The sequence below is a fragment of the Cataglyphis hispanica genome, chromosome 1 (assembly GCF_021464435.1).
Source record: "Cataglyphis hispanica isolate Lineage 1 chromosome 1, ULB_Chis1_1.0, whole genome shotgun sequence".
NCBI lineage: Eukaryota > Metazoa > Arthropoda > Insecta > Hymenoptera > Formicidae > Cataglyphis > Cataglyphis hispanica.
Genome location: NC_065954.1, coordinates 13,407,635 through 13,432,849, shown reverse-complemented (window position 1 = coordinate 13,432,849; position 25,215 = coordinate 13,407,635). Strand labels below are relative to the sequence as shown.

The 25,215-nt window shown below is 31.2% G+C and overlaps 1 long non-coding RNA gene across 1 annotated transcript in view; it reads left to right on the top strand.

Annotated features, from left to right (window-relative positions):
* Positions 1-25,215, top strand: part of LOC126850939 (uncharacterized) — a 323,126-nt gene that overhangs the window by 267,492 nt on the left and 30,419 nt on the right. Inside the window, exon 3 of the long non-coding RNA XR_007687614.1 lies at positions 21,684-21,775. This is a non-coding gene — a long non-coding RNA (uncharacterized LOC126850939). The remainder of the gene's footprint in view (positions 1-21,683; positions 21,776-25,215) is intronic.

Sequence of the window (25,215 nt, the reverse complement as noted above, 5' to 3'; positions counted from 1 at the left end):
TTTAATGTTATTTCCAAAAATATAGAGTTACAAAAATAAATTTTAAAACTTAAGTATTTTAAATTTTAGAATAAAGTTAAAATAAATTCAAATTTATATATATGTGTATATATGTGAATATTTAGAACATTTGTACAATTGTACATCTTGCAATGTTGTTTTCTTAGAATTTGCAAAGCTTTAATCTTTTTATTTTTAACACATAAATAAAAAAATTTATATATATATATATATATATATATATATATATATATATATATATAATAAAATAAATTTGTCATACAAATAGTTTTTTTTTAATTTTAATCTTGTTATAAATTATAATATTTTTGAATGTATTAGTTTCTTTATATGTAAAGCTATAAAGTTATTTATCGAACCGTCCTTTTCACTTTCATTCCGAGCGCTTTCTATTCGTTCTCAAAACGCGTTACAAAGTAATTAAATCAGTATACGAAAAAGCCTGCTTTTATCGCTTATAATTTGACATATACACGCTTTGTAAGGACAGATGCATTACTCAGTACAGCAATTATTTCGTGAATTTTTAATGCGTAATATCACAACCATTAATGTTCCTTTGTTATAAGAAAAATTTTAAAACGTGATGTCTAAAATATTTTAGCAACCGATTATGAATGAATAAATTTAAAGCCAATTTTTATTTTGGTATAAAAAATTTCAAAAAAATCACACTATTTGTTGCAATCTGTTAATACTCGACATATATTAATATAAACTAATATATACTAAATATACTAATATATATTAATAATTAAATCTCAAAGTTTTAAAAATAAAACTTTTAATTTTTTTGCGATAATATAACTTTCTCTCTATCTCTCTCTCTCTTTCTCTCAAGTTGATAATCGATATTTTAAAAATTATTGTACAATCTAGTAATTGATAAGTACTTGAACGTAATTTTGTGAGACTCTTTGTTATCAATTTTCTTAAAATATTGGATCTTTGCTCTTGCGACTCTAAGTAGAGACTTGGTTTTTGTTCCTTATATTATCGTAAATCTTGTGTTCACGTAGAGAATAATGCAGAGAGGACAAGATAATTAGGCAAAATTTATTTAGTGTAGCCGAGCGGGATTTAAGATTATTGCGAGGGATGTGCCGCTGGATATAAAAAAAAAACTATCGTTTTCGTGCGTTGCATAAAAACACGCGTGAAAAAGTGTACACGGTAATGTTATCTTATCTCGCGGTTACGTTACATTCGTGTATTCACGTACTCATGGTTAATTAAGAGAATTAGGTAATCCTTAGTGCAGTGTCACACCATGCACATCGCAAAATTATAACGCTGTTAGAAAAAGAACATGTAAAAAAAATGTACATTGTACACGTTGTTTTAGCTGGATATTATATTAAACAAATTTAAGTTCAAATTTTGCAAAATTACATGAGCAAACATGAAAAGAAAGCGGAAACTTTTCATCTAAAATATGTATTTTCCATTTATCTTAAATAATATATAATATATATATATATCTTAAATAATATAATTGTAAAATTTTATATTATTAAAATGTTGCAAAAAAAGTTTGTGTAAGAAGTATAAAGAAAAATTTTTTTTTAAATAGATATAAATACATAAACATGCATTTGATATGAATTCATGAATAAAAATAGAAAAATAAAAAAACCCGAGAATAAATTATTTTCAATAATCGAAAATGATGCGAGTAGTATAATGGAGAATATAAGACAGTAATATATAAATTTGAAAAAATAAGTAAAGCGTATTTTAAATTGGAAAAAGATTGAAAACAGAATACGAGAGATAAGATATTGTGTATGTAGAAATACGTAGAAAGAGGAAAAACAAAACATTATGTAAACACAGGTAAGACAAGAAAAAGGAAAATACACTCGAGAAGTAAACGAAAAAGAAAGGAGAGTAACAGCACTAGTATAGGAAAATAGGAGTGAAAAGATGCGGCAATCCTGCCCGTCCGCTCTGAATATTCCGGAGTGTATCTGCGAAATTGTTTTAGCGCGCGAATATTTTCAACGTGTCGGTAAAATTATCTAGCAACCGAGCTGCCTCTCTCTCTCTCTCTCTCTCTCTCTCTCTCTCTCTCTGCATCCTCCAGGCACCACGGTCACTTTCTTGTTTCTTCGCGTTTATATGCCATCGGCGGTGTCGATGTATCGTGTCACGTCGCCTCGCATCTCGCGCATGATGAAGGTGCAAGGTGCGTCTTTAATGCACCGCGCGATGCAGTTTCCGCGGGCGCAAAAGCACGCGCCGCCTTCGATACCGTCATTTAGTCTCTTAATTCTAAGAACATATTGGCTCTTTTCTGGTTATATACGCTACCAAGAAACGCAATTTATGCCCGTGATGTTATATGAGATAATTTCAAAAGTCTTTATATATAAATTCTTCGATCAAAATTACATGCCCACACACACACACACGTAGAGTCAATTCTCCCTTACTAAAAAATTTTCTTCTCTCAACGCCTTTTTTACATATTATACATATTTACATTTTCTTAACATTAAATATCTGAATAATTAAACTTTGAACATAAATTTCTGTTAAATTAAAATTTATATATTTTTTAAATTAAATAAACAAAAGATTATTATTTAAAAATTATTTGAGAAATTATTATTTATTTCACAAATAACATTTTCATTAGTTTGTAACTTTAAAAATATTTGTGTGGGGAGAGTGAGAGGAATTTTTTATAATTATTTATTATATAAAGAAAATAAAATCTCGAACACCATTCGATTTTCTAGATTCTATAGATAATCGGATGATTCTAGATAATCCGCGTGAAGTTCTCTCATTAAATATCCTTACATTTTCGCGCCTTCAGGTTCATATCCTGTTAAATGTTACGAGTAACGAGGTCTACGTTGGGGAAATCGGCTCGCGTATTTTCTCCCTTGATATCGCGATGACCATTTTGAGGCAGAATATTTAAGCCATCTGTTTGCATACATTCTCCATGGCCAGTGCGATTCGCGCGTTCGCCCGATCGCCAGCCGTGATTTTATTTGAGCCTTCCGCGGAGACGGAAAATGCACGGCAAAATTAATTGATTCCCGGGGCACGCTCGAGCCTGTAAATAAATTAATAACGCAGCCGCCCGTTGTTTACACACGCCGCTTACAAATGGTGCCAATAATGATCGGTGCGGCTAATACATGCCGAACATACACGGTAAACTTTTATATCGTAGCTTTGATCGTCAAACGTTGGTCATAACTAAAATTTCAAATATCACATAATGCAGCTAGATTACATCTTCGAGATCTAATTTGATGTGATCATAATTGAGAACAGTTTTTTGGACAATAATATACATTTTATTATTATAAATTATAATATATAAATAATGAACTATTATTTATACATAAATTATTTATATATAATAATGTTATACAAATTTAGTATAAAAATTATTATTTAATTTAATATAAATTAATATAAAGAGATGAGATATAAAATTGTATGCCTAGAAAAGTAATTACTTCTGACAAGATAAGCAAAGTTATGATAAGATAGCTGCAAATATATTTATACTGAGTGCGGCTCGTCTATCTCGATTGTGGCACATACTAATTGACTGTCAAAATGTCTAACAAAATTTAATAGCAAATCTCATCAGGTTAGGTTGATCGATTGAGAGGAGCATTAAATTGCCGATTACGAAAAATTCTTATCGAAACTTCCTATTCCTTTCCTGTCAAGATCCGTTATTGAAAGTTCCGATTTATCGGTTGCAGAAAATAATTGATAAACTGCACTATGTCTGCGATGCGGCGAGTGAATCTCCGAGCAGTTAATCAATCACAATATTTCGACACCGCAAAAGCGATTACTCCGTGCATCTCCCTTGCGTTAATTTACATTTAAGTCATTTTTTTTCTCGTCATGTATCTAGAACGAAGGAAATTAATTATATTTTAATATAATCCATTTTTCTTATTTATAATCTTCATAATTTATCTTGTTTAACTATAATTATGTTTGTCATCCTTTTCAAAATTATATAGCAAAAATCTTACTATTCTGGAATACAAACGTTCTTTCTTTTTGTTAATATCTTCCTAGAGATATAGTCATTCTTTAAGATTCTTCAAACACGCAAAAAATAAAGCTATAATACTGTATAAAAAAAAATTGATCTTTTCAAGCTTATAAAAGCAATATTACGCTTTTTAAATAAAAAAAAAAAAATAATGATTGTCCATAAGACACATATACAGTGTTATAGAAAATCCTCTGGTCACATCATATCCAGTCCAATCAGCAGTCTGGTTGAAGCAAGCGCTGTCTGTTTTCGTAATAAATGAGCTTCATGGGGGAGGAACAGTGCTTTCAGGATGAACTCGTCAATGCGCGTGGAGCGATAAGCTCTTCCCGCGAGCGTGAGCTTTATTATTTGCCGGCACGAGCGGGTCGGGGCAGCTTCATTAAATATCGATTTCCGGATGCGAGCGCGCCGCGCGTATCGTGCATACGCTCGTCAGGCCTGCGTCTTCCTTATCGAAATCGCGACGATAAAACGTACATTCGTACACGTGTACGTCTCGCCAGGCCAGGTGAATTATGCGTATAACGCGTGCCGCCGACGCCACACCTCCCAACCCCTTATACCGGGTATCCTATCTGCCGAGCATCGCTTTATCACCGCGCATAAACCACCCCACGTGTTTCAACGTTGCGAATAATATCGAAAATATATTTTAAATGAAATATCCGAAAATTCATGTGGATTGTTTAATATTCTCTGTGCGAGATGTAGGAACAAAGATATTATATAAGAAAGGGATTATTTCTTGTCAATCACAAAGCGTTATAATTTAATAATGTTTGAATATTAATAAAATAGCAATCCCTCCACCCCTGATTACATGAACAATTAAACTTAAAATTTCTGGAACTACAAAGATTAATATATTGGTGACCTACTTCATCCACAGTTTTCAAATACAAACGATACTACCGCACGAAGCGTATATCGATGCGGTTAAATAGTCGTCCTTGAGGGTGGTTTTTATTTTTTCTTCTACATTCGACCCTTCACCCTTTATAATGTACGCGTTAGGCGCACGAGTTGCGTTACTCGCAGCGCGTGTGCGACGGCGGGATTATAAATAATCTAGAAACATGAATATCGCAGGACCGACCACCCCCACTACATGCGTATTTCTTTTTTTCTACTTTGCTTCTCTACTGCTACTCTTGTGTACGTGAGTTCTTCGTTACTAATTAGGAGATTTCTCTTTTCCCCGCGCTATTCTTTGTCTGATTCTTTTTTAATTTGTATCCCGTTCGCGCTCGCCCACAAATTTCGCTCTAATTTGCTCACCTAGCCATCCTCTCTTTTCCTCCCGCGGAAAAAAAAACAAGATGCGTTGGAGAAAGATTTTATAATTTAAAAATTTGAAGATTTTCTTGTCTGAGTTTTTATGTTTTTCTGAATATTAAGGCATTATCAAAGTTCAGAAAAGATCTTTCCTAGTTTTTTTCTTCTCGTGTATGTATGTAAATCAAGGATTATTAAGTAATATTGTCTCCATTTCTCTTTGTCATTTTCTATTTATTTCTCAATTATTTGCTTTGTGCACGTACGCTCACAAATTTCGCTCTAATTTGCTCGTCCCTGTAAAAAACACGATCTTATATACAAACATATTGAGCGACAACTCGAAGTGACTAATTAATCATTTAGATTGCCATTTTGAATAATGAGCCTCATTTTTTTTTGCTTAGCATTTTTGACAAATCATGGACATTCTCGAGAAAATTCAAAAGAAAATGTCAAGTAAGTCAATAAAAATTTTATCACTTTCATTAATAGCATGTCATAAAAATATATTGAAAACAAATTAAACTTGAAAGATATAAAAATATCTATGATATTTATGATTATGTTGGAAAAAAACGAAAAATTTGGCAGACTTGGCAAACTCTTCCGTCCTAGGATACCCGATACTTCCCGAGAACGAGCAATAACACGCGCGAATCCTTCCACGAAATTGTCGCCTCAGTATTCGCGGGATAAGAACAAAGGTGTCTTTTGGCGAGAGAGAACACGCCGTCTGTGAAGGCAGATAATCGTACGGTGGATCACAGATTTAATGCTGTCGCAGCGGGCTGTGCTGCGTGCATGCACGCGTGTATGCGTGCCAGCCAAGTGGAATTCCTGCTCCATGGAAGTAGCTACTATACCTTCGCAGTTAAGATCTCAGGGTATTAGGTTTCCCCGATTCGTATCACCGGCCAGTCTCCGCTCCGTCCTCCGTCATTCTCGCCGCCCGAATTGCGATTGTGCGCATGTTAAAAAATATCTCGCAACACACTGCTTTTATATAACAACAAAAAATTGTAATAACCCAAGAAAAAATAATCATTCGATCATATATAATTATATTCGAAAGTTGGCGCGATTGTATATACAATAATTATCAAAAATTGATCGTCAAAAATTTCTATATAATTATATATCATATATGATCTTATATAATCACATATTATACATAAAATATTATACATACATAGAATCCATTTATTCTTGAGAAGCATAATAAAACATGATAAATATATTTCAAGGTCATAATTACGCAAATGTAACATCAATTCTTTGCATAAAATTATTGACACACACTATTCAATATACAAAAAATTTATAGCAATCAAGCACATATATAATTTTAAATATTATATTTTAGAAATTTGTATATATATATATTGAATAAACCGACACCTTCACTTAATTATAGATCACCGCACTACAGTGCACGATGCACTGTAGTAACATTAGAATTTAAAGAGATGTATTGGAGAGAGATGCGGAAATTGTCAAAATTTGTTAAAACTATGCCACTCTGCCGTGCAAATTGAAGCCCAGATACGAATCCCATATCCGATTATATGGCCAATGTTTTGAAATCTGTGTAGAGATTTCTAGAATTTTTTTAGAATAGCGAACGCAAATTCTACCGAATCTCGTTAACAGATGTTGAAAATGGTGTAATAATTTTTTATTATCACGTTAAAAATAAAAATAATTTAATAATGTTGTTGATATAAAACAACAGAGAAATCTTTTGGTTTTTCTCTGACTGTTTGCAGAAATAAATTTTATCTAGAAAACTACTATTACATAAAATGTAATTTAACAAATGTTAGTTGCCTTGGCAAAAATTTATAAAATCACTTATTAATTGTTTTTTTTTTTTTAAATAGAGAATTTTCGTATTTAATACCATATTTCTCAAATATTTTAAAATTTATTACTCTAATTTTATAATATTCTACTTTTATGAAAGATGTATAAAATCAACTCTTTTTTTTTCCTAGAACTCCATGTTTTTAATGAGATATTTTTTTAAACTCAAGCTTGCGGAAGTTTTAAAGCAAGCAAATCGTACTTTACGGGTAATGAAATCGAAAATCTCTGAGAGAGATGACGTGTATTCCGGTGCTTTGATCGGCGGCAATTAACGCGAAATTAAATGACGTTTTGCGTACAAAACTCAAAGATCCGTCAACATATACCGATAACGAGCTCACCGACCGTTTCATGGTGGCTCTTCTTTCCGTTTCGTGGCGTCGCGTAATGGATATATCCCGTGCACAGGTAGCTGATGATCTATTACCGCGAAAATGGGTCAATTAGACGGCTTAGCCTCGGGCCACGGTGCTCGTTCCCGAATTTCGGATAACTCTGTTTACCCGCTTTAATTACGGGATCCGGTCCCCGTGCTAGCAACAAGGCGGGATGAAAGTGACACGTTCCGGCCGGACGTTCCACGGCGAGCTGTTTTCACGACAATGCGACCGGTCTTCTAATGATCGCGGAATTAATTAGTGCCCTCGTCTCATCCGTGTGAAACAGAAGTTACGGGCTAGTCAGAATAAACATCAGGCGAGAAAATTCTAACAAACACCCTGTACTCCTCTTTACTTTCTAGGGGAAAGAAAGCGTTTACATAAAATTTACTGTTATATTTACATTATATAATGTATGTATATGTATATTTACATTATTATATGTATATTGAAATAACATAAAAATTAATATAGATAGAAAAAAAAAGAAAAATATGCGTATTTGTTTTTGATAAAGATTTCAAATATCGCAAATCACGTTAACATTGTTAACAGTAAACAAGAGAAATTTATATTACATCTAATCATATATTAAATTTTCCATATAACAAACATTTATGTTTGCTTTCGCAGTCATAGAGATATCCTTAGTTTTGCATTAACTCTTTTTATTTTGTTAAAAGTATAATTTGCGATAGTTGCGATACACTTGTATTTAATACAAGTAATGCAACATGCAAATTAAAGGCACGTATTACTCTGTGAATTATTTAATTTTAATTTTTGTTCATCAAAATATGTAAATCGCGTGGAATTGACTGGAATAAAGTTACTTATTTTACGAGAGATTCATGTTACGTAATATCACTTCATGTAGCCTGGACAAGTTAAAATTTTATTCCAACTATATGCACGTGTGGAATTTTCTTTGTAACATGTATAAGGAAATATTTTGATGGCCAGGTAATAGAGCATCAGCGAGATGAGAGAATATTGTGCGCAGCAACAGAAGAATACAATAAAGATGGACTCTATGATAAAATGAACAAAGAAACAATAAAGTATCAGTCATGTCAATTATGTAAACACTCATAAGCGTTCTTAATTTATTTAACTTTACAATGTAATGAGACTGAAACAAGAAAAGACATCTTTGTGTGACAAAGCCATACCTAACATTTTTCACTTGAAAAAAATTAGCATTTAACAATTTATATGTCCTAAAAATTTCTCTGCGATTGTCTATGCAACAGGCAATATATAAAATAAAAAAAAATCTATTTTGTAAGAATATAATGACATACGTATTTTATTGACAATTATAATTATACGATCAGCATCGACATTCTCTCTCTCTCTCTCTCTCTCTCTCTCTCTCTCTCTCTCTCTCTTTTTCCATTGGAGTCTAAAATTCATATGTTCATTACTTTTAATTATTTGTACTTAGTGTACCATCAATTACATTTACATATTATAATAGACGCGCTTCTTAATCCGATAACTACTATAATTTGGCTAACAATGAACAATTATTTCTCTTCTAGTATTCACATTAAACCATATGTTATTTTGTATTTAGTACGACAGTATTACAAATAGTGGATGCAATCCGGCACCGAGTAATTACATTTCATAACGACTTATGAGTTGGTTGATACGAGGGTAATTAGAGCGCATACTGTTGATGCAGTAACAATACGCTTCGTGAATCGCACTGACAGTAAACTGTTACAGGGCGATCATAACGTTTCGCATTTAATAACTTGTATGCCGGGGATTATCACTCTATATTTACTATATTGTAGAAACTATTTTACTCTTAATTAAATCTTTACGATATGTTACTTCCGAGTCATACAAAATCCTCCGTTTGCGGAAAATGTTTCACCACGCGGATTTCATTGATATCAAATAAAGTGGAATCGGTTAATATTTTGATGATTGGCATCGTCAATAATTTTGCCTGTCTTGTTTATTTAAGATGCCGTCTAATTATTTAAAAACATTGTCTAATAAAATAAACAATAAATTTTTTAACAACGCATCAAAAAATATAAATAAAAAATTGAAAAATCAAGACAAATTTTCTTTGTTTTATATCTACATAGAGAATAATTTATAATTTACTTTAATAAAGTTAGTAAAATAGAAATATAATTCCACTAATGCAATCAATAGTGTTAAATTATAGCTTTAATAGTTTGATGAGGTTTTTTTGCGGATACATAGATATACTTAAATTTTAATTAGACTAGAAACGCAAGTCGTAAACTTGAATTAAACTCGCATCGTTTCCGTGCAATCTTTTAACGTGTCACGATGGGTGCGGCGTTGGAAAATTGCTCGCAATACGCTAATTTACTTTGAAAGGCGATTTGCAATATTGTCTTTTGCGCGCTTCTTGAAAAAATAGAAGTGCGATTCTAGTTCGTAAAACACAGGCGTAGTAAATGGGATCTCTTAAATAACGAAATAAGATCTCTTAAATAATGAAATTACTGATCTACATCTATCATTTAAAATTTAAAGTAAAAAAGTTTAATTTGCGACTTTTCTACAAATAGTATTAAGGAAAGAATAGATATCGAAAAAAGTGTGTCTTATAATATAAAATATAAGGTTATTCATTACGAAATCATTAAGGAAAATGAGACTCACCGCCTTCTATATTAATTCTTTGAAATAAAGCAAGTTTCTTTTATTGTATTAATGTTCACTGTACTAACTGTATTAATGTGTATTGATTTAATGGCGGGATTTAATTTCATAATGAATTCCGCAAGACAAAGACATAAATACTAAAAAATGGGACCTTTTAAAATAGAAGAGCGGTGATCAGAAGCTCGTGACGGTGAATAAACACGCGCGCTACTTGAAATACGCTGATTACTCGAAGCGTTCATAAAAGTCGCGCATTAATTCCGTCTCGGGTCTTAGATTGAGCATGAGCGGGAAGAAGGACGAATGCGCGAAAGCTAGGATCGCGCTCTTGAAAAGAGCCATGCAATAAAGGCGACCGCCGAGCGATATTAAAAGTTTAAAAGCGCGGTAGTAATGAAATTGTTGTGCGCGCTCCGAAACGACTTGCCGCTCCCCCGCTTTCCCCGCCGCGTCTCTTCCTCCCAGATCGTTGAATTTTTTATTCCGTCGTAGGATGCGTGCCCGTGGAAGCTTAATCACGCTCGTTCACGTGCCTTGGCTATAAGAACGCGCGCGTCACGCGCCGGTTCCTCGTATATCACCGGCGACGTATCGAGCAATATTTTCGTAGTTATGTGTTCGTAGTTTATTTCACGCGCCTGCCGCGTTTCTGACGAAAATTGTCGGTGTGCAACGACTAATGCCCGGCTAATCAGGATAAGATACAAGACATGCAATACGGTAGAAATATAACCTGATTTACATTTCTTATGAATATCCATCTAAATAGATTTAACAAATTTATCTGTAACAATTACACAAAAAAATAATTTTATAGCCATATAAGAAATTCTTTTTTCCTCATGCATTTATAATTTGTGTATATTGACAGTGTATATTGTATAATTTTTTATTTTTAATATGCTACGAATAATACTATCATACTAATTTTAGTGGCACATGACTAAAATTATGAAGATAAATAAAAGAGATCTTAATGTAGTTACTCGCACCTACGATGTGATCAAGATTTTCCTTTATTCTGCTCTGAAAATCCAATGTCGGATTATTGCGCCATTAGCGCTCATACAAATACTCGTTTTTTTTATCGGACACGTCGATATTTCTAATGCATGTGTTTTATTAAGACATGCTTTCTCATTAAGAAATCTCGCGCCATTAGCGCGGACCGTCATAAGAACATTTCGTGCATGATGTTTATTCGATAAATTCGTGATATCTTTATCATTTGATGTACGGATTTTACCTGTTTAATTCTCTTTAATATGCATATTGTTTCATTTATATAACACATATTAAAAAATAATATCAATATTTATTTTATAATATTTTATAATATTTGGATGTAAATATAATTAAAAAAAAGGTATAAGAAGGTATAAAGGTATAAAGGTATAAGAATATTAGTTTTATAATATTTTTATTATATTGTGAACATCATAAATCTTTTCTCTCTCTCTCTCTCCCCCCCTCTCGCTCTCTTTCTCTCTCCTTCTCTCTCTCTCTCTTAATTTTATTGAAATATATTTTAGCAATTTGGAATTAACATTATCTTAACAAAAATTTAATTTGATTTTTTATGATATTAAATATTTTATTTTTGTTACTAAAATTCTTATCTTAAATTTTATCAAAATAATTAAAAATTAAATTAAGTAACTTTATATCAATTTGTATCCTCAGATTTGCAATCCACAATTATTGATATTTAAATATCTATATATATTAACAAAAAAAAAACAAAAAAAAAAATTACTTAAAAATGTGCTGAAAAAATTTGTTAGCTAAAGAAAGCATGTAAATTATGAGACAATGTGTATATTTCTCCATGGCGAAATAAAAACGCACGTCCATTCGTTTTAGCATTTCTATTTCTCATTATTTCTGCCGTACCTTTTTGTTACTTTAAATTTTCGCGACGCGACCGCCTCCACCCGCGCATTTCGTAACGTTCTTTATGCGTCGGTATAAACACAATTTCTGGCAAGCAAGGCCCGCCACCAGCCCTCGTGTATCCTCGCCGCACTTTATATGCATGCACGCTTCTCTCCTCAGACTCGTCTTGCGAAACTCGGTAAGATATACAGCAATTTCTGGCGGATCTACAACTTGTATCTCTCCGCATTACGGCTCTAATTTTGGTTGCATTAAGAAACGGGGCTTTTTCTCGCGTAGCCGAAAGCTTCGACGATGCAATCGACATGCGTTTACAAAGTGTATTCTGTAGCGAAGTAGGGTAATTTTGCTACATAAGTACAAAGTGCAAAAATAATTCAAATAATACAAGTGAATGTAAATCGTTAAAACTGAAAATATCGCAAGGAAGGATTTTAAATCTGCGCCAAGGAAAAAAACTCGTTTCATATCAACCCGGGAACGACTTTTATTGATTCAACTCTCGGAGTCGAATCAATAAAATTTCTATAGCCTTCATCAAGGTGGATTTGTTTGATACTTTAATAGAACTGTGAATGAAGATTGATGTCTATACATAAATCTAATTACGAATATACTTTTTTTTTTGTTACATTAACGTATCTTTCCAAAATTGCAATAAATACATTTTTAAACTAAATATTAATTTAATGTCATAATCATAATTTACTTTATTATTTTTTATATCAAATATTTTTAATTGCAACAAGAATTATATAAAAAAAAAAAAACAAAGATAGAGTATAATGAGCTAGATTGAATGTTTTTTACTAGATTAAATGTTTTATAATTAATTGATAGAGTAATGTTTGTGTGTGCACTGGCATCGCGGTGAGTCGTCAATTTCGTGGCGGCCATCGCGGACGTGATTTTTTTACTTGCCATGAGAAAGCAAACACGTAAACGCGCAGTATCATAACACCTGCACAGCATCCAAAGCGCAGGATAGTGCGTTCCTTCCAGTGTGTCTCCCTTTCATATTCGAGTGGCTGACGCGTCGATGTGCCTGTCGAGCTTTCAGAAAAGTCTGTTATTTTTCAGGCCGAGACGCACGGCTTGATATTTGCCGAGCATGTTTACCGGCCGCCTTTAATCTGTCGCGTCGCCTTCGAGCATCGAGAAAAGTTTACTGACGCGAAATACCACCGTACGATCGACCGATTGGACACCATCGTGCACGGTAACCTTTTAAGATAATTCCTTTTTTCTTAAATTTAGAAACTGGACACGATTGTAAAACTTAGAGTGATAAACGATGTATAAACTCATTGATACAAAATGGAAGATGTAAAGAAATACATCACTCTGTATCATATATGTATTGTTCTATATCTCTAATATATGTATATTATATAAAACAGTTTTCTAATATTTTTAATTTTATAACATAATTATTAATGAATTTTCTAAAAACTTATTTTCTTTTATTTTATTATATATATATATATATATATATATATATATATATATATATAAAAATGCATAATACAGTATATTTATAGCTTTTATTTAATGTTGTGAATTATAAGATTTTCAGAAAATTAAGATAATTTTCATAAAAAAGAAATGTAAGATTTGTAAAGAATAAATATACTTCTTTTATAAAGAATTTATTTTATAAAAAATTAATATAATTTTATTATATATACTATATATATATATATATATATATATATATATATATATATATATATATTTAATGTAATACACAGTAGAAATAAATTAAATATAAAAAATTTATGTTACCAATTTTGATATTTATTTACTCTCCAATTATTTGATGAATGATTCTTTATATAAAATTTCTAATTATTTTTGTTTCATTATTGATTTCTCTAATTTCACGTATTAGGTTAAAACTTTCAGATTCTATGTGTCGTGTGCTATTTGGTCTCAGATAATCTTCCAGAATTTTTTTTTTCTCAGCGAAAACACGTGACGGCAATCAGAAATAGCGCGCGGAGTCAGTAAATTCGAAAAATTACTCCTCGTCCACACGAGGAAGTTGTAACAAAGTTGTAAGTAGCTTGTCGTAGAAAACTTTAGGGTGACGCACATCTACGACGCCATAACGAATGCAATTTCGCTTTAGTCAGCCAGAACGCGTTGTAAGTCGCGAAATTACTTATTACGAAAAAGGCATGCACGCTTTTGACTGCCTTTTATTGAATCGATTAAACAATAATCCCTCAAAAGTCTTGGACAATCAAGATTTTCTCTCTCTGTCAAAATAATTAAATTATATAATTAAAATGTCTTGCAATTTTTATGTTGCTGTCATATTGTTACGATTACTAAATATTATCAAAAATTTCAATAATTAATGCAAAACTGAATAACTATCTCTCCCTACTATGTTGTTATTTTAATTCAATTAATGAGAATTTTTTCTCTTTTCTCTATTTTCTGTTATTAAATATATTTATTTATCTTTTTCGATTTTTTTTTTATCTAATTATCCTTAAATATATAGAAAATATATTTTTATTATATTATATATAAAAAAATTTGTGTCATCTCCAATATTATTATATAATAGCAAAGATTTTATAATATATATAAATAAAAAAAAAGAATAGAAATATAATTTAACGTTATATTATAATTACAATAAATATTTACCATATTTATAAATAAAAACAAATAATATCAACGAGATAACCGACATAACTATTGCATTTTATAAAGATAACTCGTAATTAAGATTAAAAATTTGTAAACCAATTTGCTCATTGTAGCTTGAAATTATTGGCGTGTTAATTGGCGACGTTAATGAACACGGTACAATTACAACCAGTTCATTTCCGATCTATTTCATTCTCGTTTCGAATCAATACTAATTTGTCACTTTCGGTTTGCAAATCGCGAAAAGCAATATTTTGATCACGAATAAATAAATAACTAATTATGAGGAGCATTCCAATAGAATTTCAATTCAGATGACAATTAGATTTAATTTAAAATCATATCGATAGAAAATAATATTATATATCAATACATAATATATATATTGATACATATTTATATATATATATATACGTATCTTAATATATTGGAAAATGTGCGTTTTTTATAAATAAAAGAGTACGTTTATATAAATTCTTTTCAAATTTATTAATATTTGATGCTTTTAATCTGTCATTTCCTGTTACATGAGCAAAATTCAATTAACAATTGCTCAAAATATTGTCATAGTCAATATAAACAACTAAGTAAGCAAAAAGCAGTTAATTTCCGCGTTCGTTGTAATATCTTTTCAGAAAAAATGTTTTCATCATGGAGTCTGCTAATTAATGCGTGAAATTGTTACGCACGATATGGACGGTGCTTATCGCGAATAGAAGGGTAAGCGATTGTTGACACACACTCGCTCACATACACACGCATTGCACACGACGATTTGGAATTGAGTGCTCGTCGTAATTACCCTCGTATCTTCGACGGCCAGGCGCCGGCCATTCAATTTTTATTATCGCGGAATATCCAGTTCCGGCTGCGCTACATAATCGCGTTTGGCGCCTCGACGCACTCGGGAATTACCCGGTTCGACGCCCCTGAAATTATTACGAAACGCTTATTCGACGGTCATCAGGATCTACTGCATGGCAGATAAAAAGATCCTTAAAGGCTCGGAGGCTCATCTCTTCTTTTCTTTCTTTTGTATTTTAACGGTACAATTTTTAGTTTTATCTCATAAGAGCAGCTTGTTAGCGTATTTTTAATTCAATGTATCTTTAATTCTACAGCAAAAGTACAGTACGTTCTTGAAATTTTCCATTATATAGGAAAATTTCCTATATGTCAGTAGCATTGTAAAAGCTTCTTAGTTCTCTTGTTTGCATATAGTTATACTTTGTAAAAGTGAAAATGCATAAGTAGAATAATTCTTTTGTAGTTTTTTCAAAATTGAAAATTGCAAATAAGAAGTGAAATATTTTTATTGTTAAAATAGCTTAATCTATAAATTATACTATAACATATATATTATAATAAATAATTAATATTATTTATAATTTTATTTTCCTTTTTTCTTGTAATTTATTTTATTATTAATGAAATAAATCAATAATAAATGTTATATAATTAAGTTATCTTATATATACATATTATTATTAAGAAAATATAAATAATTATAAAATGATAAATTGCTCATTAATCATATTTTCATTTAACTTTTTCTTAATTTATGCAAATCCATAATAGAAAAGCAGTCATACAAGAATGCGACCTTCTTTACTTTGAATCATAAAGGAAGCGAGAATTTTCTTAGATTAAAAAGGATTTCTCGATCTCTCGATCTAAGTCCCTGTGAAATAATTTGGTGGTCCATCCAGTGGCCAACCGCTCAGCAATGAATAATGTTTGCGAAAGAAATTGCGGCGAATTTTGGAATAAGTTTAATTAGCTTGCGGCAGCTTTCGCGTACCAGGATAATTGAAAAAAATTTCAGGATTAAGGTACCATTGTCCTGATGCCGATCCTGAATGGCGGCGGCTGCCGTCGTCGGCGTCGGGATATTATACAGTCGCCTATAAGGAGGACTAAACTGGCTTCTCCACAAAGGATTATTAATTGACTTCTGTCTCGTATCAGAGGGTCGCAGGCGCTCGGAAGATCCTTAATTATCCTTGAAAACGCAGATCTTCGTCGTCTGAGATTGCTTCTCGTTGTAGGCCGTAGGTTCATCGACCGAACGGATAATCGCAATCGCGATAAGTTTCATCTGCAGCGTACAAGACGTCGAATTTTTACGTTTCATTGAAATCATCATGCAAAATTCTTAAATTGATTTTGATTGTATATAATCCCTACATGATATAAATAAATTTTAAAGAGTCCAGACTTTTAATCGACAACAATAGTTGAGTGGTTTGGTGAGACATGGTGGTATCATATCGGAAGAAGATTTTTGCGACCGATTGTTGGTTGAGAGATAAAGGCTCAGAAAGGGAAGGATTCATTCACTCGCTATCCCTGTTGAGGTATTCTTCAGAAAGGAAAACAACGGCGAATATCGCAGCGATATAAATTGGCAGGGGACCGTCTTGCTTTTCATCGGAGATGACGACGTGCAGCGCGATACAATGAGAGAGGATAATATTCAGTGGCTGTGCAAATTGTCTTCCACCCCAGAAGTCACCCTCGGACCTATGATTGACTGTTTGCAGACTCAGTGTCTCTTAAACAACGGAAGCGAACTAGTCTGGTTGCGACAATAAGACACGACTTTTGAAGAAATATGAGAGAATATTTTGTAATCAACGTAAAATAAGAAAAATATGAATTTTATGAATGTTGTGTCGGACGTTTAGAAAATTGCGGTTATGTGTCTTTGATTAAATTTTCAAAAAACAATTTTTTAAAAAGTGAAATTAATAAATATATTAATCACACAAAAGAAAATTAAAATTGTAATAAAGTATAAATTTGTAATGTATTTGAATAAAAAAAAAAAAAACAATTATCACAATATAATATAATTTTTATCTTTTTAAGTCTTTTCTTAAAATCTTTATATTAGTAAAGAAAAATAAATAAAATTATTACCAGATATTCATATTTCTAATAGAATGAGTGATAGTTTTTAATTGTTATTTACGAAAAATATATACCATTTATTGTATAACTTTTTATGTTACATTGTAAAATTGCAGAAAAATTCTTCGATGTATATGCAATCGTCAGATATTAATGTAAAAACCTTCATGGAACGTGATCTGGCAACTGTTCTCAATATTAAAAGATGCCATTTACCGGCGAATCCTTAATATCGTGCCTGAAGGTAAAAATTTGCATCAAAAGCGAAAGTGGGGCATGACCAAGGACTATAAGAGCGCCGATGAAATGAATAAAAAAAAAGTGATCCACATACGTATATGTGATCCACATACGTATACGTATGTATACACATGTAACCACATCCAGAAATTATTGACGCGTATAAATATCTTGTTCTTCCTTTATTTCATTTCTAGTGAGACAATCTACTGATTTTACTTTTCCTTTTTTTTTTTAATTACGTAAATTTTTTGATGCGATTTTTTATTTAAAAGAAACATACACTTGATATAAATTATATTATATCATTAGAGCAAATCATATATTTGACTAACACGAAACATAATTTTCAGTTGCCGTTAAAAATGACTGGATGTTAAAAAGTTCTAGAAGAATAACATACGAAAGAAAAGGAGAAAGAGAGATAAATGAGATAAAATAAAATATAATGAAATAAAGTAAAGTAACGTGCAGTCAACGATTAATGTGCGCGCTCATGCGAATCTCTCTTCTTCTGTCCACTGTAAAACACATACATACATACGAAATATTTATCGCGCGGATTAGAGATTGCTCGCAAAGGTTTTTCAGTCTTATCTCGCCGAGTTCTTACGAGGCATTGTGCCGCCTGCGAACTCATCAGCGTGATGGACGAGTAAGTGTAGAAAATCGTGCCGCGCCACTTCGAAATAGGTTCCTGATGTCTCTTTTACTGCACATACACATACAGCTTCAGCCCTTCCGCTTTTCTTCCCACGCTTTCCACCCGTTAATGCTCCCTTCGCGATAGTTCGTTCGCTCGAAATCGCTATCATCTACGGAAAGGCGTTTATTTCGTGCCGCTCTAACGCTTATCTTGCGCGAAACAAGCTGCCTTTCTTTTCAACCTTGTCGGATTCCACCGTTAATCATTTTTTTTTTACAAGCGATCCAGATCGTTCGCCGTTTCGCAGGAGAATTTAATTTGAAGCTGAAAATTTTCCTAATGTCCTTTTATCACACGTTTCAAGAAAATTGTTTTTATCTGAATAAAAAATATATTTACATAAATCTTAAAAATTATACTTTTTTCGAATTTTTTATACAAATCTATCTTTCATGCATTAAAATGGGATTTATAAACGTCCCGATATTATATCAATTATTGATTATTTTAAACTTATTTTTAGGCTACGAGATGCATAAAACTGCGCACTTAAGACAGAAAAAAATCCAAGAAAAAAGCGCAAGTACTTTTCTAATTTAACGATTAACGACTCGGTTTATGATGCACGAGAATTCATGAGCATGCTTTAGATTTAACATAATTTCACATGAAAATATTGCGTCAATAATTACCTGATTAGAATTTTATTATTATGAGGGTCATTCGCAGAAGCTAGATTGCAAATGTACATCATGAAATGTACATCATACGTATGCATGAGCCGGCTATAAATAATCGTTCACCCCAACATTGACTGTAATTTACGATGAATTTGACTGCACTTTACGGCTCCGATGACTAATAACTAGGAATAATAACGAGTCTCTTAATGCTGAAGCTAGCGAATCATGGAGCAACAATGATCGCAAATATCGCATTTAGTCCAGTATATTAGAATAAAACTGATTGCTCGTTATCAATTATCTGTAGCAAAAATTAATCTTTAATTTAATTTATTTCTTAATACGTTTTAATTTAATAAAATGTAACATTTTTTTCCTTTTTTTTAATACTTTTTGACAATTATAATGTCTTGTGATTCTTGACAATTATTATTACTTTATTAAAGTAGATGGAACGTTTTCAGCGTAAAGATTTAAAATTATACATATAACAAATATATAACAAAATTATATATATAACAAAAAAATAACATAATTAATTAATCAAATTCTCGCTTTTTGATAAAAATGTAAAATAAAATTTTTATTTCTCTCTAAAATTGAAAATATTTTCATATAAAATGCAAAAAGCGCAATCAAGAATTTTTAAAATTAATTATTTTAATTGTGTGCGATTATTGCGAACTAAATAAAATTCATCCGGGCTTGAGGTGATGGCGAGTTAAATAAAATAATTATTGCGCGTAACGAATTTTTCGTGGCGTTCTTCAAAGAGATATTTAATAAAATAGTAATACATTTTTGATAAAAAATTTTGTATATTTTGTATAAAATGTGATAAACGAAAATAAAAAAAGCAATGATATATATGTATGTAAATATCTTTATAGCAATCGAAAATACTCGCGCAAGAGATGTCGACAACTCACATGCACGTAATATACATATTGTAACAAATTATCAATATATAAAAACGTCAATTTTTTATCACGCAATTGATATAAATATTACAATTTAATTATAATTAAATATAATTAAATATAATTAAAAATATAACTTTACTTGATTAAGCAATGAAATAACATTTGATTCAAAGTCAATTCTTATTGTATTCGTGACGTCTTGTTAATGACCAAAAATTTCATCGACTATACTTTTATATTAAACGACGCGAAAATTTATTTAAAACTATTTAAAACGTCAACATACCTCGCGTTTAATTAACATTAATCTTTTCGATGCAATATTTCTCGCATAAACTACAAGGTCATGGTATAATTATATGAACGATAACGCAGTATACTTTATATTAATTTTTAATAAATGATTAATGTATTGCACGGTTTTTTATATTACTGAAATCATTTGATTCTCTATGCATTAATGAACGTTCTTCCTCTCTCTTTCTTTCTCTCTGAATCTGAAACAGAAGAGCCAAATACATTCAATCGACGAAAGCGTCAAAGTACAAGCTGAGATATATTAGATTCCATTATATTTATATTTATACGAAAGTAATTATCAATCCCATGACGATTACGATAAAACAAAATCGCACGGGAGAAAGAGAGAAAGAGAGAAAGGGCAAAAGAAAAAGAGAGAAAGAGACAGCGCGCGCAATAATATACGAATTGCAGAATCGAATGATTCAGTAACGAAAAGCAATATGATACATCAATTTGTTTCAATCGGTTTACTAATAATTAAAAAGTTCAAGAATATTCCGTATAGATTTATTTCGTAGTGTATAAAATATAGTATACATTACTTTGTATAAATAACGTATAAAATATTTTGTTGCGCGTTTTGTTTGTTGCCATTTTGGTGACGTGTACCGCGCTGTTGTTTACGTACACCGTAGCCTGCGACCTTGTCATTCGTGCGGAAATCTCCGACGACGACGGAAAGGTTGATGTGTCGTCGTATTATATTTCAAAATATAGTTATTATAAATGTTAAAAAATATCAAATACGATCACATTATCTACGAAGTGGTGTAGAATAGAGCCTTATAATTAATCTACTCGATTTATTAATTTCCGCGATTAACGATTCGTAAGTATTCAGGCAAATATTTTCCACGATTTATACCAAATCCTGATTGTTTATTTTTGAACGATACATCCTGCCTTAAATAGATATGAAATCGCTTACTATCACGCAATATCGTAATTAAAACGTTTTTTTACTTGATTTAATTTTGATCGAAATTTATCGCGCGATAGTCATTAAAATAAAGATATATAATTCTAATTTAACCAAATAACTTCGTGTAACATATTTTTCTTTTTCTTTCAATGACAACATAATAAAATATATATCGCGATTAACGGAAGTGTCATCCAAAGTGCCGCAATCATCTTATTCTATTTATCGTGTGATTGTAGTTTTCGCGAGTGAAAGAAAAAAGGATGAACAATTAAGAGAGAAAAAGGAGGAGGAAGCAACAATGATGTGACATCGTGCGAGTAATCATGAGGTGAGTACGAGTTATAACTTATTTGTTATATGTGAAATTTGTTTATTTATCTCCGTAATAATGATGCATTCTATATTCCCTATCCACTCTGTGATCATATATTTCGCGCAATTATTTGTAGCGTCAATATTATAATTATATTTTATTCAAATAAGAAATCGATTATAAATCGAGCATAATTATCCACATCAACAATGAGATATGAATTAAAATATCTCTACACGAAAATGGTCATTGAGTAATTAATTCCGTAGTCCTTTTGTTTGATACTTAAATTATGCATGCTGGCATCCATTGTTCTCCGCAAAATTACTATTAACGGAAACAAACGAAGAAATAAAGCACTTACACGTAGGGAATGGAGCAATGGGCTCTAGCTATTTAATAATTCCACTCGGTATCACGAATCGCCCGTAATGCGACCATATTGCTTGCATAACAACGTTAATAACACTCAACGTCAATGGAATCTATAATCGAATTACAACACTGCCATCCTACCACATCAGCCCTTGATGCTGTAATTCCGAAATATGTCGAACGGGCGGAAACCGCGAGTTTTGCGCCCGAGCTATCCGTACGCGAAAATCATTTTAGTATAGACATGAATATTTGCAATTATATTGGCACTCATAACGATATATCGTATCGCGAATTCAGGCTGATGTGTCGCGTATATTTATATTTCATATGCCAGCGCACATTGTGTTTAAGTCTCTCAGAGAGTATACTAAACCTTTATTTATTAAAAGCGACAATTCTCATTCAATATTTTTATACGAATCCTTCATAAAAATGATAAATAAACAATTGAGCAACTTTCAGTTTATTTTTTTTTAATAATGAATCATTCCTACATAAAAAAAAAATTGTTGGATTTTTTTATGGTAATTTTAAAACGATGATCATAAAACAATGAGAGACGAATTTTTATTTCTGAAATAAGTTTCATATCTTAAATTATACAACAATTTATTTCCTGTCACATTTCTAACTTAATACTTTAAATATAAAAATAATTTATTCACCCATTATCAATGCCAAAACATTCATCACACTAAATCTATAAAAATAAATAAGATTATTAAAAATATAAGATAATTAGAAATAACTGTGATAATTGAAATCATAAAATTTGTGAATGATTTATTACGTTATTGCATATAAATTTTATTACTTCTAATTTTGCAATATTTCGAGTTGTAATAATTTAATATATTTACATTTATTTTTATATCTTTTTTTGAAATACAACTCGCACATAACATATATGTATATCTTATTTTCTTTTGCCGCAGAATAATATTGACTATTCTTACGATTGCTAAAATAAAGGAAATAAAAATGATTGCCTACAAGACAAAAGATAATATTAGGATAATATTATTTATTATATATTAATGTATATTAGGCTAATTAAAAAAAATAACTCAATGGGTTAATAAAATATAAGAGATCGTCGCGACAACATAATCACTTAAGCGCATATTTTCTAGCTTATTATTTAATACGACAATTGCATCGATAATGCTTCGACATTATAACGTCGACCGTGATGCGTGGTCATAGCATAATAAGCGACGTCAATAGTTCATTAATGAGAATTATAATTGCAGAAGTTGCATTTGCCAAATCCATATCGGGATGAAGATGAAAATATTGTGCCTAACCATGCGAGATAAATATTAATTGATATTAATTGCATTCGCAAATCTAAAAATATATTTTCCAAGCAAACATAGAGAATTCTGCATTAATATTAAATGCAAATTATGGTTTTTTTTTCATAGAAAATATATTTAAATCATCTTATATTCTTACATTTCATTTTTATTCTAAATCAGATTATAGTAAAAATTAAAATTATTAACATTTTGGCAATTAAGTTTAATTAAAAAATTATTAACAAACGTGGAATGCTAAATAAGAATAGTTAATGTTATATATGTATAATAAATTAGCGACTTAGCTTCGTTTCTATCGGTCAAAGACCTTAGAATATACTTGAGCGAATCTCCGCTACTTCATATTCTCCATGTATGATAAGCTCTTCTGTGTCCCGAAATTCTCAAACACGTCAATTCTTCTTGGAGGAAAGGGTTAAGTGGCCAACCTAAGACGCAAAAAAAGGAGCCGAGATCAATTCGTTCCCGATACGCCGCGGTAACGATCTCGATTTTTCTATCACGAGGAAAAAGATTGGACAGGTGAAGAAGGGGAGCAAAAAAAGTAACGAAGGGGCTATCGTTCAATTGTGAACATGTATGCGTGTGAGTGCGAGAGTGGTGAAGATTTGCGATAAAAAACTGGCAATAAAAAATATTCCCAATAATTCGATAAGAAGTGATGACTGATATAAGTGATAACAATCCGTACAGGATGTCTTATATATACCTATATATATATATATATATATATATATATATATATATATATATATATATGTATATTAACAATAGGAAAAATATAAAATAAAAATAACAAAAATATTTTTTGTCCGCAAATTATGTATATTTTGTATAATTAAACAGGTTTTAAGATAGATTAATATTTCATCGCGATGTTGCATTTATCTCGGCTAATTGTTTCCTTCTGATTTAGCTTCTTTCTCGTGAAAAGGGAAACTAGGTCGATACATGAGTTTATTAAAGAGAATGGGAAGCCTTTTATACAGCCAATCGATTGTAACGATACTCAGCTACATTCCTGGCACATCTTTGTGCGCTCTTTGAAATTTTATAGTCCGCGGCAAGTTCACGCACACGGAATACATGCTATTTAACGCGGCGTAAATGATGATACTTTGCTTCAGTCTCGACAGCAATTTCACACGGTAATTTGCCGGTAAAGTAAAAGTTTTCCCCTCTTGTTGTACATAATCTTTTTCAAAGCTCTGTACAAAATGCATATAATGTAAAATTTCAAAAATTTACTACTATTTTTCATGCGTGAATATATTAATATTGATTAATTTTTCTCTGTATATCGAAACATAAATAAATTACGATATTAATGATATTATTAAAAAGATAATAATCTTATACAAAAGAATGTGTAAATAAAACTTGTAGAATAAAATTCTTTTATGTGAGATTATATATTAAAAAAAAAAAAAAAAAATTTCAAGATATTGATGCTTTAGAAATCTTGAGAACAGCAATAGATTTAGGGTTTTATTTTTTTATTTCCTAATTAATCGATATTAGATTCAAGTCTGGCTATAAGAAACCACCTTATCATTTCCTCATTCGCTTTTTATTCCTTTATTATGCGCACGGACACTTAAACAGGTAGCGAAGCTCGTTCTATAAATATCAGAGAAAGGAGTGTCGCACGAAGGCAAAGGGAGCAAATGAACAATATTCTAATCGATCGACCGGAAAAAAGCTCTCAGCCCCCATGAGAGCCTTTTTCCTATCCCTCGCGTGCAACATCGATCC